The 17,159-nt window shown below is 36.9% G+C and overlaps 1 protein-coding gene across 1 annotated transcript in view; it reads left to right on the top strand.

Moving 5' to 3' along the window:
* LOC145291189 (putative sodium-coupled neutral amino acid transporter 11) overlaps positions 1-17,159 on the top strand; it is a 252,395-nt gene that overhangs the window by 41,294 nt on the left and 193,942 nt on the right. The window lies entirely within an intron of this gene.

The raw sequence follows: 17,159 nt of genomic DNA, 5'->3' as shown, positions 1-17,159 counted from the left end.
CCGGGCCAGTTGCTTTACTCGAATCAAGGTTTTTGATTAGCTTTGCAACATCACGTACAGATATACGTATATCACATAGCATGTTTTCTGATACAGGAGGAAATATTGGGGGTTGGCGGTCTTGGTCGCAAAGGGTAGAATTAGCTGCAAAGTTCTTGACAAAGAGTTTGGCTTTGTCTGATGCTGACGAGATTACCTCAGGTCCATTGATAATAGTTGGGATGGAGCACACGCTTCTGTTCAGGATTCTGTTTGCTATTTGCCAAAACTGGTGGGAACCAAGCCGCTGCTCAGCTACTTTCGACTTAACAGATTGAGCATACAACTCTCTTGCGTTCCTTATTACTTTCTTACAATGGTTGCTGGCAGTCCTGAAAACGGCTTTAGTTTGCATACATCTATTACGTTTGAAGCAGTGGAAAAAGTGATTTCTGTGCGCAATGGCAGCAGCACATTCTGGAGAGAACCATGGCTGGCTGTTAGGTTTTTGCTGAAACTTTTTAGAGGGTATGAAATGGTCAATACCTACAATTAACCATTCAGTCAGGTCTAATACTATAGAGGACACATCCTTTTTAAACATGGAATGCAGAGGTAGATCAGATATAAATGTACGGAAGCTATCCCAGTCAGCCTTAGTGTATCGATATACTGTACGATGAAGAGGTACGTCTGGGGACTTATTACATTTCATTTTTATCTTAATTGATACAACAGAGTGGTCGGAAGATCCAAGAGGCGACAGAACAGAAACTGAACATAGTTCAGGGCATGTTGTGAGAAAAAGGTCTAGTAGGCTCGCATACTGGCCGTCATTATCGGGCACACGGGTAGGTTCCTGAACAATCTGAGTGAGGTCGTAGGCAATGGAGAAATCATGACAGAACCTCCCCTCATCATCGGTCTTGTTTGAGTGGGTCAACCATTCGACATTGTGAACATTGAAGTCTCCACATACGTGAATGTTAGCTGAAGGATAAGCAGATAGGACTTGGTCAATTTTCTCAGATATGCTTTGAAAGATAGTAACTCCGCTGTTGTGGGGGCGATAGAGAGTAAATATAAATGCAGTAGTGTGAGCTAAAGCAACCCGGAAGCACATATAGGGTAAGTTAGGATCTTCCCTGGAGATGTCCCTCCCACATGGAAAGCTATCTTTAATATAGGCACATATTCCATGCCCATGGCGATCTTGGGGGTCAGATTTAGAAGTTAAGTTGGAGTATCCTGTAATTGCAAACTCATCTAGGGAAATAGCCTGTCCAATGCCAGTTTCACTTAAAAATAAAAGGTCTGGTTTAGTCTCCTGTAATTGGGTTTCAACCTCTAGAAGGTTAGAACGAAGACCCCTGATGTTGGAGAAGGAGACATGGTAGTAGGGGTCTACGTTGGAAGTTGGAGAACCGGGTTTAATCGTGTATTTTTTCTTGAAACTTGTCATGATGAAATTTTGTACCTTGCCACGTGTTGCTGTGGCTCAAATTGGCGCAATGGAAAAAGTTCCAAAATGAGAAAAAGCATGTTTCTTATAGGTTTAAATTTCCATTTTGCATGGGTACAGTTTTTGTTGTTCCATTTTCTTAGCTGATATAGAGGTTTTCCGGTTTGGTGACTCTTGAATATGTAACATAAATTGTCCATGTGAAAAAACAGTCAGTGTGTAACTGTAAGGCCCACAATTGTAAAGATTGTTCCCTGTGCTTTGTTGATGGTTATTGCAAATGACAATAAAATTGGAAAGTGCAATTTGCTAAAGTGTAATGATGTATCCGGTGGAATCATAGGAATGCATGGAATGAAGATATATTCATCTGTGAAAGGTCCTGTTAAGATTGTTGTTTCTATGATATTGTTTGTTAATTTTTGTTTACTGCAAGCTATGTGCCATTGCAAAGCTTGGATTGGTTTATATTTCACAACATGATAATTAGTACACCAAATTTCAGTTGCAATATGTGTAATAAATTGCGAACAGACGGGCTTACCTGACAAACGCTCGAGGTGTGCACTCTGCAAAGCGGGCACGTCCAAAGAAAAATGGCAAGATGGTGGCGGCCGGTTAATATTGCCAAGTAATCACGCAAAATCTCGTGTTCTCTCGCACACACGAGAGTTCAGCTTAGCATAAAAACGGGTCACTGTGAGCAAGAAGGGAGAAGGAAAAACGTAGTCAAGACAAAGACGACGCTTCTGACGACTGAGAAGAAAAAAGAAGAAAAAGAGCAAGAAGTAGAAGAGGAAGAAGAGAACGATACATGAGAAGACGAGGTGTGTGCGGTTTTGAGTAAATCGAAACAGACAGAAAAAAAAAACTCTGATTACAAGCTATCTCGGCTTTGGTATGGAGAAATTTGACATCAGATTAATTCCGGAATTCGATGGCTCCCCCACTGGTCCCTCGGTGGTCGAATGGCTGGAAAAGGCTGAGCGCGTTTGCCGGTTGTGCAAGATTAAAGACCCAGCTATGGTTATCCCATTGAGACTCACTAAAGGGGCTTATGCTGTGTACCAGCAGCTAGGGGAGGATCCGACCATGGAGCAGATTACACAAGCGCTATACGGGGCATTTGGTACAGACCCTTTTGTCGCCTGGAGGCAGTTTTCCGAACGCCGACTTGGGCCGGGGGAGACAGTGGATGTCTACATGGCCGACTTGAAGAAGCTTGCCACTCCCTTCGGCGGTGCAAGTGATCGCATATTGGCATGCGCCTTTTTGTCGGGACTTCCGGATGAGGCAAGTCGACTGACTGCTGCGAGCATCGTCAAGACTCACTGAGATTGGATTGGAGGAGTTATTGGCGAGAGCACGAAACATCTTGAAAGACGATCGAGAACTAGTCTCCGCAGCTGTTGACACTCTGGACTCGCCAACGAAGGGTCTACGATGCTATACCTGTGGTGGCCCCAACCACTTTTCCAGAGACTGCAAAAGCGGTACAAGGCACACCCCTAATTATGGAGCATGACAAGTAATACGGTGTAACCAATGCAATAAGCCAGGCCACATAGCGCGGAATTGTCCGGGAAACGGGCAAGGGGAGGACGCCGCAGCGCTAGCAACCTCCCCAACACGGCATTGAACAAAGCGCTGCCTGCAGTAACAGTTCAAGTTGATGGATGTGAACGTTCAGCGCTGGTTGACACTAGCTGTACCCAAACCCTTCTTCGAAAGGAATATTGCACCACATGGAAGAAACGAAGGATCCCTGTACTTACTGTCGGCCAAGGCTCATTGGTGTGTTGTGGGGTCAGCGTTGTTCATATCAGCATTGGCAATGGCTCTCCGGTTGCTGTGACGGTGTTAGTGGTCGATGGGGAGCTGCTCGGATATGACCTTCTCCTTGGAATGGACGCTATCACACAGCTAGGCGGAATTACTATGAACGGCGCCGGTGATGTGAGCTTCTCTCGACCAAACAAACAAATGTGTGCAGCAATCACTCTCGATGAACCCGACTTCCATGCAGAATACGATAAGGGCACAAACACTTGGACAGCGTCCTGGAAATGGGCAGGTGACCAGCCACCAGTGTCATTGCGGAATCGACTTACAGAGTATCCCCCTCCTGCGTGGCTTAGGGGGCAGTACGAGGCAGAACTTCAAGTGTGGCTGGATAATGGCTGGTTAGTTCCATACCCAGAGGATGAGCTCGGGCCCCCGCGGGGGCTAATTCCCCTGATGGCTGTCAGACAAGAGAACAAGCAGAAAGTTCGACCTGTTCTTGATTACCGGGAACTTAATGAATACGTTGACCCACACACTGCGGGGGCTGATGTCTGTGCTCATAAACTACGGGAGTGGCGGCGGCAGGGTGCGGAAGCAGCCATACTGGACTTGCGAAGAGCATACTTGCAAATACGTGTTGAGAAATCGCTGTGGCCGTTCCAGACGGTGGTGATCAAAGGAACTCGCTATTGCTTGACCAGGCTAGGATTCGGCCTGAATGTAGCCCCTAACATCATGACAGCAATCATGCAGGCGATCCGGCGTCAAGATGAAGCGGGGCAACATGCGACATCGTCGTATATAGACGACATTTTTGTCAATGAGAGCCTCCTGTCTGCCCAGGCGGTCAAAGAACACTTCGAGCACTTCGGATTGTCGTGCAAGGAGCCGGAGCGGCTACAGGACGGGGCGAAAGTGCTTGGACTGCAGGTGAGCGGAAGTGCAGATGGCCTTCAATGGGGAAGGAGTGGTGAAATTCCGGAAATCCCATCTACCATCACACGTCGGAGCACGTTTTCCATTTGCGGAAAATTGGTGGGTCACTTCCCTGTGTGTGGGTGGCTCCGAGTGGCTGTAGCGGCCATAAAGCGACGGGCAACTTCTATGTCAACTGGATGGGACGATGAGGTGCATGATCCTGCCCTCCGAAGCATGCTGGTGGAAGTTGTGGCCAGAGTGACCAATGATGACCCTGTACGGGGGAGCTGGTGCGTCGATGGGAGTGAATTTACAGTTTGGGTAGACGCCAGCTCACTTGCCCTTGGCGTTGCTCTGGCCATCGACGGAAGGATAATAGAAGATGCCTGCTGGCTTCGGCCGGAGAATGACGCCAAGCATATAAACCTAGCTGAACTCGATGCTACATTGAAAGGAGTCAATCTAGCGCTTCAGTGGCAGGCTAGAATCCTTCACATCATCACGGATTCCACGTGTGTGCATCGGTGGATGACCAATGCCTTGAACGGAAAAGCACGTCTGACAACGAAGGCGTCGGCCGAAATGTTGATCCGGAGGCGGCTTGCTACCCTAACCGAAACCACTAAGGAATACGACTTGGTCATAGATGTGACACTGGTGCAGTCCTGTTTGAATCAGGCGGATTGTCTGACCAGAGTGCCACGCCGTTGGCTAGACCTGCCAAAAGAAGTGAACGAGTCAGCAACTGTAAATTGCGCTGCAGTGGGACATAGACTCAGCCCGGAGCATATTAATGATGTCCATTGCCAAAGCGGGCACCCCGGTGTAAACCAAACACTTTACTTCGCCAGATTGGTTGACCCCTCTGTGTCTCGGAGGGCTGTGAAATCTGTTGTGGGAAGCTGCAACACCTGCCGATCGATCGACCCAGCACCTGTCCGGTGAAAGAAGGGAATACTCAGTGTGAAGCGTAATTGGGATAGGATTGCGATGGACATAACGCACTACAACGGGAGGCATTTTTTGACGCTTATCGACTGTGGACCATCTAGGTTTTCATTGTGGCGGCCCCTCCGCCGGCAGGACGCGGCTGCCATTATCCATGAGTTGGAAGGTGTGTTCCTCGAGCGTGGCCCTCCTTCTGAGATACTCACCGACAATGGCCCCGCTTTTGTTAGTGAGCCGTTTAAACAGTTTGCAGAGGCTGGGGTATCCATCTGCGTTTTCGGTGTGCCCATGTTCCCAGTGGAAACGGGATTATTGAGCGCAATCACAGAACTGTTAAGACAATCGCAGCGTGGAAGGGGTGTACGGTACCTAAAGCAGTCTATTGGTACAACGTCACCCCTAAGGACGATGTTTCACCCTCCACCGCGCCAGCCAACGCGCTACATACATACCGTGTCAGGGTGAGAGGTTTGGAGAGCAGCTCACTACCCGAACCGGAGCCACCACAAAAGAACATAAAAGAGAGAGATGTCGTTCGTCTGGGTTAAAAAACCCCAAGGCCAGTGCACGACTCACTACGGAACCGGTCATGTCACTGAAGTGATCAGCCCGCAGGCGGTGCGAGTTGATGGAGTACCTCGTCATATTAAAGACTTAAGATCAGTATTCCAAACGCAGCTGCTGCTTGACGAAGATAGTGAAATTGAATCCGTGACCAGCGACCCATCATTCTGGTTCATGACGGCTTCAACGCACAGCGACACTGAGAGTGGTAGCCTTCAAAGTACTGACCCTCCTGCTGATGATGAAGACCCGGACAGTGATACTGCGATGCTCAGCTTTAGGTTCGCCGACCTTCGTGTCACGGAAGACAGCGCAAACGATGATGAAGCCCCGAATCCCCCTCTCCGAAGAAGCACTCGAAGAAAAAGGCCACCGCCTCCCTGCTCTTTCTGTAATAATGAGATCAGGGGGGAGTGTGTAATAAATTGCGAACAGACGGGCTTACCTGACAAACGCTCGAGGTGTGCACTCTGCAAAGCGGGCACGTCCAAAGAACAATGGCAAGATGGCGGCGGCCGGTTAATATTACCAAGTAATCACGCAAAATCTCGTGTTCTCTCGCACACACGAGAGTTCAGCTTAGCATAAAAACGGGTCACTGTGAGCAAGAAGGGAGAAGGAAAAACGTAGTCAAGACAAAGACGACGCTTCTGACGACTGAGAAGAAAAAAGAAGAAAAAGAGCAAGAAGTAGAAGAGGAAGAAGAGAACGATACATGAGAAGACGAGGTGTGTGCGGTTTTGAGTAAATCGAAACAGACAGAAAAAAAAAACTCTGATTACACAATACATGCGGTGGCATCCCTGGCAAATATAACTGTTGGATAATTAACCACTTTATCTGCTTTCACAACAGTGTCGATGGATTTGTATTTGACTACCTCACTTGGAATTTTACATTGAATAATAGCGTTAAGTTCATGGGCATCTTTGTATTGACCTGCAAGAATAGCTCATTAACTCAGTCAAATGGAATTCTTATAATTTGAATATCTGCAAAAACCTTTTAAACTAACTATTCTTTTGATGAAATAAACAGAAATTACAGAAGTTAAAAGTCAAAGAATTTTGCCCTTAACTCTGATCAGCTGGCACTTTTTCGTACCCAATTTCCCACAAGTGATGCAAAAGTTTTTGTGCGAATCGAACAGTCTGCAATTGTACATGCATATTTTGAGTTAAGTTTAATGTCTTCACATGGAACAAAAAAGTAGAGTATTTGAGGCAAGCATTTATTTCATCTGCTGGTGTTGATTGAAGAATAACAGGTAACATTTGTCTGAAATCTCCTGCAAGCCATATTACTGCATTCCCAAATGGTCTGACATTGCCATGCAAATCTTGCAAGGATCGACCAAGAGCCTCAAGTGATTTTTTGCGTACCATTGTGCCTTCATCCTAAAACAATAAGTTTGCATTTCTGCAATATTTTTCTCCATATTGGATGTTTTGGAGATGTCGAACATGAGATTTTTGAAAAATTGAATGTTTTAAAGTAGAATAAATAATTCTTCTACTTGGCAGCAAGGTCGCAGGTATTCCTCATGCAGCAAGGGCTAAGGCTATGTCATTTTGTTACCAAATGGCTGCCAAAATCAACTTAATTAGAAAGGTTTTACCAGTTACTTCTGGTGCTGTTCAAGGTAGCAGTAATTTCCAAATAACTTCTATTCTCACAGTCAGTAAATTAGGTGACTAAAATAGGATTTATCCATGTTTTGACAATGCCTTATTCACTGTAATTAATTTAGGAGACTAAAATAGGATGAGGGATTAGAGATGGACAGATAGAGAGGAAGATATATAGATAGAAAAGAGACAGTGAGAGGAAAATAGAGAAAGAGAAGGAGATAGAGAGATAAAGGGATTGATAGATAAACAGAGAGAGGGGGAGAGTTAGAAACAGAGAGGGATGAGACAGAGGAAAGGAGAGAGATAGAGGGAGTTAGAGAGAGAAAGGGGCTCAAAGAGAGATGGAGAGGGTGATATAGAGAGAAAGATAGATTGAGAGAGGGAAAGGGAGAGATGGATAAAGAGAGATATTAAGAGAGGAAGAGAGAGGGGGAGAGAAACAGAAGGTGAACTACACTTCACCGTTTTTTTCCTCGTTCAGTAGAGAAGAAATCTTTCGAGACTGAGGCAATTTTAATGTTTTGTTATTATCCAAAGTACCCCTTTTTTTTGGAGGGGGGGGGGGCTAGATTTTCATCGCATTAGAAACCGACCGGATTATCTGTACTTTCACTTAACAAATTAATAAAAGAAAAACATATTGTAAAATTTGAATTTAACAGGAAAATACTATTTAAAAAAATAGCACGATAACATAAGTGCATAAGTGCCACTTTAGGTACTCCTTGGGCGTTGAGTACCATAGCGACCAGCATAATTATTTAATGGTCGCTCCCTGAGCCCCCCCCCCCAGTCAAGGCTAATGCATGCGCACGTAACATTTTTTTATTTACTGACGTTGGCTTAGTAACTAAACGATTTATTGATAATTTCGTAACCCTTAAATGCATGCCGGAAGATTTAAATTGGTTCATTATTGTTGTAATGAAAAAAAAAAAGTTTAATTCAGCACAAAACCAAAAACACATTAATGATAAATGATTTATTATTCTATTCATTGAAATTTACTAATTTTTAAATAAAAAAGTAAAAAAAAAAGTTAATAAAAAAATAGTTGCTTATGTGCGCATAAAAAACTTGTTTTTTTTTTTGTTTTGTTTTTTTTTTTAGATTAGGTCCACCTTATAATCACCCCCATCACCCCCCCCCCCCAACCTCCTCATCTTTAGAACAGCTTCCAGAATAAACACCACTTTTGGAGGGGGGGGGCTATTTGCCAAATTTAACTGATATTTGTTGTCAGCATACTCACCCGAAAATATTATTAAAAAAAAAAGGGGGGTTATCCTTTACGGAAATGGTCCCGACGTCCGCCTCGTTCTGAGTTTGGGGAGAGGCCGTTTTACGTAGGCGGTGTCGAGGCAGAAAATTACCCTAACTCTAAAATATGCGATATGTCACAGACAGATGCTTTTACAAATATTGTGAAACAAATCACAGAATTTTACAGGGTAAACTAACCACGTGGACCTATTCTAATCATGTGGACTGTTTTTTTTGTTTTTAAATTCTAATTATTTGAACTGTTTATTTTGTAAAATTCCAATTATTTGAACTGTTGAATTATCAAAAATTTGAACTGTTTATTTTTTAAAATTCTAATTATTTGAACTGTTTAAAATAAAAAAAAAATTCTAATTATTGGAACGGGTTTTTTTTCTCCTTAAGTTAAGAACTGGGCACTTTATTGAAGTCGATAAAAGTCGTCATTTAAAAAGAAATTTAAAATTAAATGTTTGTAAAAGTGAGAAATTATTAATAAATGTTTAGTAACATTTTTCGGTGCTAATGCAGAGAATGATCCGCGCTATTTTTTAAATCGTGTTTTTTTTTTTATTCAATTGCAAGGTTAAAGTACAGAATAGGTACAAAACAACCTCCCCTCCACATGTTAAGAATGGCTTTTTAAATAATAACGTTATTATTTCAGCATGGATCACTCTCTGTATGAGTACCCATTTTTCTTTTAATATTCATAAAAAGTAAAACTTTTTTCAAAATAAATAAATGTTTGTAAATGTGACAAATAATCGTTTAGTTACGGCAACGTCAGTAAATAAAATATGTTACGTGCGGATGGGGTGGGAGACTAAGGGAGCGACTATTATTTTTTTCTACTGGTCGCCATGGAACTCAACGCCCAAGAAGTACCAAAATGTAATTTTTTTGTCAAATAAATAAATTTCAAGCAATTTTTGCAATAAATAATAGATAGCAACTTCGTTAATTTTATTTACGACTCGCCCCAGCATATTATAAACACCCTAACTTCCCCATGTTAAAACGGTTTTCGGAATGAACAACCTCCCCATATTAAGAACGGCTTTCGAGGTTTATGGAAGGGCGTTTTTTTTTTTAACATGGGGGTTAGGGTGTTTATAATACGTTGAGGCATGTCGTAAAAATGAAATAGTTTAGAAAAAGTTAAAACAAACTTTTTTATGTAAACAATGCCGTGAAAAGAAACAAAACAATTAAAACGTAATGTTTTATGAGTGAAAAGCCTTAACATAAATAAAATTAAAAAATTGGTAAGTACATAAATGAATTTAAATTTTTTTAAATATGGGATTTTTTTTGTGTGTGTGTGTGTGTGTGTGTGTGTGTGTGTGTGTGTGTGTGTGTGTGTGTGTGCTAATGCAGAGAGTGATCCACGCTATTTTTTAAAAATCGTTTTCCACGTTTAATTAAAGTTTATGATATGTTTTTATTCAATTGTAAGAATGGCTTTTTAAATAATAACATTATTTCAGCACGGATCACTCTCTGCATGAGTAAGTTTTTTTTTGTTTTTTTTTTACTTATCGAGTTAACAGAAAATGAAATCTTTCGTCAATTCATGGTTGTGAAATGAATCGAACCGGAAGTTCAGTTTTATCAACAGAACATATTCGCAGTAACGGTTAAAAAAATATATTTATTTTATTTAATATTTTAATTTTAATAATTCGCGAGGTAAATTTATTTTAATAACATAAAAACATACCTCGTATCTAAAAATGGGTTGTCTGAAAATTTCAAATAAATTGGTAACGTAGAAATATGGTTTTATTCGTTTAGAACGAACCAACTTTACATTTTTATATATATAGATATATATTTCCATATATATACATATATATATTTCCATATATATAAATATATATATTTCCATATATATATATATACATATATATATATAGTTATTATTATATACATATATATATTTCCATATATATACATATGGATATTTCCATATATATATATACATATATATATATATATTTCCATATATATATATATACATATACATATATATATGTATATACATATATATATATATTTCTGGAGAAATATATTTTTCTTATTATATACCAATCCTTATATAAGAAGCTCAATGTGAATACAGAGCAATATATAGAATAAATGACAAAAATTTATATTCCAAAATACATGGTTTGATTAAATCCAAGACGGCGTAATGGTAAAATATGAAGGTAACTGCAGCTTCTCTTCCAAATTTTCGGATTCTCACCATGTTGTATCTAATTCCTTTTGTTTGATTGATTGTTGCTATTTCTTCTGATAAGTTAAGGGCATAATAGATTCACTGATTGATATAATAATTAAGTGATTGATTTTGCGCTACGAAACAGACACTATCAAGAACTGTGAGGATCAACTGATGTAAAGGTATAAAATATAAAAATTTTCAACATCATGTATTTTGGAATATAAAGTTTTGTCATTTTATATATATATATATATATATATATATATATATAGTAAGTTATATATATATAGTAAGTTATATATATATATATATAGTAAGTTATAATATATATAGATAGATATATATATATAGTAAGTTATATATATATATATATATATAGTAAGTTATAATATAGATATATATATATAGTAAGTTATAATATAGATATATATATATATAGTAAGTTATAATATAGATATATATATATAGTAAGTTATAATATATATATATGTATAGTAAGCTATAATATATATATATATGTATAGTAAGCTATAATATATATATATATATAGTAAGCTATAATATATATATATAGTAAGTTATAATATATATATATATAGTAAGTTATAATATATATATATATAGTAAGTTATAATATATATATATATAGTAAGTTATAATATATATATATATAGTAAGTTATATATATATATATAGTAAGTTATAATATATATATATATATAGTAAGTTATAATATATATATATATAGTAAGTTATAATATATATATATATAGTAAGTTATAATATATATATATATAGTAAGTTATAATATATATATATATATATATATAGTAAGTTATAATATATATATATATAGATGTATATATATATAGTAAGTTATGTATATATATAGTAAGTTATATATATATATATAGATGTATATATATAGTAAGTTATATATATATATATAGATGTATATATATAGTAAGTTATGTTATATATATATAGATGTATATATATAGTAAGTTATAATATATATATATATATATAGATGTATATATATAGTAAGTTATAATATATGTATATATATAGTAAGTTATAATATATATAGTAAGTTATAATATAGATATATATATATAGTAAGTTATAATATAGATATATATATATAGTAAGTTATAATATAGATATATATATATATATAGTAAGTTATAATATATATATATATATAGTAAGTTATAATATAGATATATATATATAGTAAGTTATATATATATATAGTAAGTTATATATATATATATAGTAAGTTATATATATATATATAGTAAGTTATATATATATATAGTAAGTTGTATATATATATAGCAAGTTATATATATATAGTAAGTTATATAATATATATACATATAGTAAGTTATATATATATATATATATAGTAAGTTATATATATATATATATAGTAAGTTATAATATATATATATATAGTAAGTTATAATATATATATATATAGTAAGTTATAATATATATATATCGTAAGTTATAATATATATATATAGTAAGTTATAATATATATATATAGTAAGTTATAATATATATATATAGTAAGTTATTATATATATAGTTAGTTATAATATATATATATATATAGTAAGTTATAATATATATATATATAGTAAGTTATAATATATATATATAGTAAGTTATATATATATAGTTATATATATATATATATAAAGTTATAATATATATATATATATAGTAAGTTATAATATATATATATAAAGTTATAATATATATATATATAGTAAGTTATAATATATATATATAAAGTTATAATATATATATATATAGTAAGTTATAATATATATATAGTAAGTTATAATATATATATATAGTAAGTTATAATATATATATATAGTAATAATATATATATATATAGTAAGTTATAATATATATATATATAGTAAGTTATATATATAGTAAGTTATATATATATATAGTAAGTTATATATATATAGTAAATTATAATATATATATATATATATAGTAAGTTATAATATATATATATATAAAGTTATATATATATATATAGTAAGTTATAACATATATATATATATAGTAAGTTATAATATATATATATATAGTAATAATATATATAGTAAGTTATAATATATATATATATATATATAGTAAGTTATAAAATATATATGGCGATTAAGCTACACTGAATATTTCATGTTTCATCCACTGTGGACTCTTCAAGCTTATGTGCGAATTTTGTAGTTGTCTGTCGTTTTTATATATGCACCTTCTATTGAGATTTTAGTTAGCCAATCAGGTTTCTAGTATCCACCGCTGCCTTCCTATCAGCCAATGAACATGCACTTACTGGACAAAGGCCTATTTGACCTCTGCTTGACCTGTTCCTTTGTGTGTGCTCTATTTAGCCTGGATATCTAGTTTTTTGACCTGTTTTAAATCTAGGTTAGTGTTTTTTATGGTAGTTTATATATAAATATATATATAAATTAAACATGACTATACATAAACGATCACACATATATGTATGTATATATATGTATATGTGCATATATGTATGTACATATATATATTTATATATAAACTAACATAAAAAAAACAAAAAACACTAACGTAGATTTAAAACAGGTCAAGAAATTAGATATCCAGGCTAAATAGAGCACACACAAAGGAACAGGTAACCAGAGGTCAAATAGGGCTTTGTCTGATAAGTGCATGTTCATTGGCTGATAGGAAGGGTGCGGTGGATACTAGAAAGCTGATTGGCTAACTAAAATCTCAATAGAAGGAGCGTATATTAAAACGACAGACAACCACAAAATTCGTGCATAAGCCTGAAGAGTCCTAGAGTGGATGAAACGCGGAATATTCAGTATAGCTTAATCGCCATATATATTTTATAACTTACAAACTAGCTCTACCTATGTATTGAGCACTTTTGAAATAAATATTTAAAGTTTACACATAAATTTATACTTTCGTATATTAATTTTATATGAGTAAATGAAGTAGTCATATATATATGTATATATATATTTGATAAAAAATGTATTTTCCAATATGAACGTATTTTTTTTTAAACAGAAGATCATGACCAATGTCTGCCCATTACACGTATCTGTCGGACATGTATTGTTTTTTACATATGTTTTACTTCATTTATGTCTTCATCATCATCATTGTCGTAAGCATCAAAGAAACCTGGCGTCCTTAAAAACGGTTTTTCCAATACAAACTTTTATTAACAGAAGATCGTGACCAAGGTCCGCCCATTACACGTATCGTTTCTGTCATACATGTATTGTTTTTGCTTATGTATTAATTTATTTACATTGATTTGAACATGAATAGATAAAAGCAAATTAATTAAATTAATTTAATTGAACCCATCATCATCGTCGTCATGATCGTTGGAGAGTTTTGCCATTTTGGACGCTCCTTCGGTTTGGCATTTGCACAGACACTGCAACTCATGACCACCTGTTTTATGTGTTGTGTGCATTGGGTTTCTTTTTATTTATTTATTGTTAGGACTCTGATGAACAGCGTGTATGCGGCGCTGTATAACTAGACCCTCACTACCTTGTGGGCCAAGGTTCTTTAACCAAAGGCTAAGGGTGAGGTAACCCTGACAAAAACCTCCAGAGAAGCTTAGACCCTGTCAGCTGCAGGGTGCATGAACCAACGGTGTGTGGAATATGCTCTGGTGCCCAGAAACCTTACTCCCAGACATGGATCGAATAGCATTGGGATGGAGAGGGCTCCCATAAGCCGTGGTGAAGGCAACCCCTCTGGGAGAAGCAAATCTCTGCTTTAAAATACCATAAAGCAGAAGACCAGTACCTGCATTAAGCTAGTCTGCAGTTTGACTTGTTGCTCGCTATCTTTCTCTTGCTTGTTGCTGGATCTCAACATTTTGAACTGAGAAAAACTCTCCAATAATATCTTTGTACTAATACTCTCTCAGACATTTGTTTATAAAAAGAAAAAAGAAAAAAGTCCTGTGGCGATGGAAAAGTTGTGATGCGTGTTGGCCTGACAAGCTGGAAGTATGTAATAACTAATAATAATATAGTATAATAATATAGTATAATAATATATAAGTATGCAATAAATAATAGTAAGTCAAATACAACACACAGTATGTTAATATGAGTCTGCACAGGCGTTGGTTACTTTTTGAATTCTAGCACAACTAGGTTGGTCAGGTCATAGAATATTTCCCAACTCTGATTGAACTAGATTGATTTCATCTGGTCTTGCATTGTTTTTTTTCCCCCTAGTTTATTTGGTTAACGTATTAAAAAGTTTGTTCTCTTGTTAAATCAAATTTAAGTAAAATAATTATTACGCCTATGGAATTGTCTTCTGTTTTCCTGCTTTCCAGCTGACTACAATATGTTTTTTTTTAATTTTTTTTTTTTTTTTTTTTATTCAATCTTCACCCCAAACAAGGCACAGTGCCACTTTGAAGCAGGGGGCTACTATTAGGGAATTAATTAGCGGGGTCATTATGAAGGGAGAAGAGTAGAAAGATCTTTGTTAACATTACACTTGAACTTCTGCATATCATTGCAGTTGGGAAAGTAGAATCCCGGAAGGGAGTTCCAAAGACCCGCAGTTCTGGGGAAGAAACTATTGGAGTAAAAGGCTTTCTTGCACCTAGGGATCTCTACTGTAAAGGGATGAGACTTAGTAGCTTGCCGGGTTTGTCGGGGGTAGTTACGTCGGGGAGGTACAAGTGTTTGCAGTTTGTCAGAGCATTCACCATTAAAGTATTTGTAGAACAGGCAGAGGGATGCAACATCTCCTCGATGGGACAGAGGTTGAAGCCTAGATGACAGTTCAGGACTTATCAGGTTGGCGACTCTTTTTTGAACCCTGTCCAGGAGCGAGAGACAAGCAGCAGATGCACCAGCCCAGATGTGACAACAGTACTCCATACATGGGCGAATGGTTGCCTTATAGAGGTATAGGATACTGGCAGGCGTAAGTAGTTTTCTAGCACGGTAGAGGGAGCCAACCTTCCTTGCAGCAGCCTTGGCAACGCTCTCAATGTATCTATTTCAGTTCATATTCCCTGTAAATGTTAGGCCGAGGAGTTTAAAAGAAGTACTTTCAGGCAATGTGTTATTGGCCATTGCTATTGGTGGTAGAGAAGGTTTCTTGTAGTTATTGAAGGAAACAAGCTTAGTCTTAGCAGCATTGAATGTGACCAACCATTTTTGTCCCCATTCCACTACGGATTGGAGGTCGTCCTCTAGTGTTTCTGCCATTTCCTTGGATATGTGTTCATTTGTTTTCCCCTCATATCTGTTATAGAGAGTGGTGTCATCGGCAAATATACCCATCTCCGAAACAATATTATCAGGGAGGTCGTTTATGAATATCAGGAATATAGAGGTCCAAGGATAGACCCCTGAGGTACTCCCGCATTTATGTCATATTGTTTGGATGTATGCCCGTCAAGGACAACTTTGATTTTTCTATTACTTAAGACGGATTTAATTACATTATGAATTCTTCCAGTGATTCCATATGATCTAATTTTCCTTAGAAGACCATCGTGCCATACCCTGTCAAAAGCCTTAGATATATCGAGAGCCACCGCTCTACCCTCCCCTGTTTTATCCAATGAACGGTATATACGTTCAGAAACTACAGTTAAGATATCTGCTGTTGAACGGGCTTGCCTGAATCCATATTGTTTGTCAGTCAGGAGTTTAGCAGCTGTTAGGTGCTGGACTAGGGCTTGATTAACTAAGGACTCAAATATTTTGGCAAAAAGCGGGAGGAGGCTAATGGGGCGATAATTTAGTGGGTCAGTTCTTTCACCAGAATTCTTGAAGACTGGTACCACAGAGGCGGTTTTCCAGCAGTCGGGAAAACAAGATTCGTTAAGGCATTTATTGTAAAGTTTGGACAGAACTGGAGCAACCTCGGCAGAGCATTTTTTTAATAGCACAGCCGGGATGAGATCTGGTCCACATGCTTTTGAGGTGTCTAGGTTTTTTATAATAGCATGTACCTGAGAAGGGGTGATTTTCAAATCGTCAAGTGTGGCGTCTGTTCGCAGAGGAAAATCAGGGAGTGAGTGGTGTACCGAGTTCAGTGTGGAGTTTGAGGCAAACCGACTGGCAAGCAGATTAGCCTTGTCAGTTGCCGTGCAAGCAACCTCATGATTGTTTGTTAGTGGGGGAATAATTGACTGTCCATTATTAACTACGCTGTTGTAGATTTTCCAAAAATCCCGGGTTCCTAATTTCTGTGCTTCGATGCGCTTTCTGGTGGTTTCAGAGTAATCTGTCTTAGCTGTCTCTATCACTCTCTTACAATTATTTCTAGCTTCTATAAACTTCTGTTT

The sequence above is a fragment of the Euprymna scolopes genome, chromosome 12 (assembly GCF_053919585.1).
Source record: "Euprymna scolopes isolate OS-2025 chromosome 12, ASM5391958v1, whole genome shotgun sequence".
NCBI lineage: Eukaryota > Metazoa > Mollusca > Cephalopoda > Sepiida > Sepiolidae > Euprymna > Euprymna scolopes.
The sequence above is the reverse complement of the archived record's forward strand: the minus strand, read 5'-3'. Positions and strand labels throughout refer to the sequence as shown.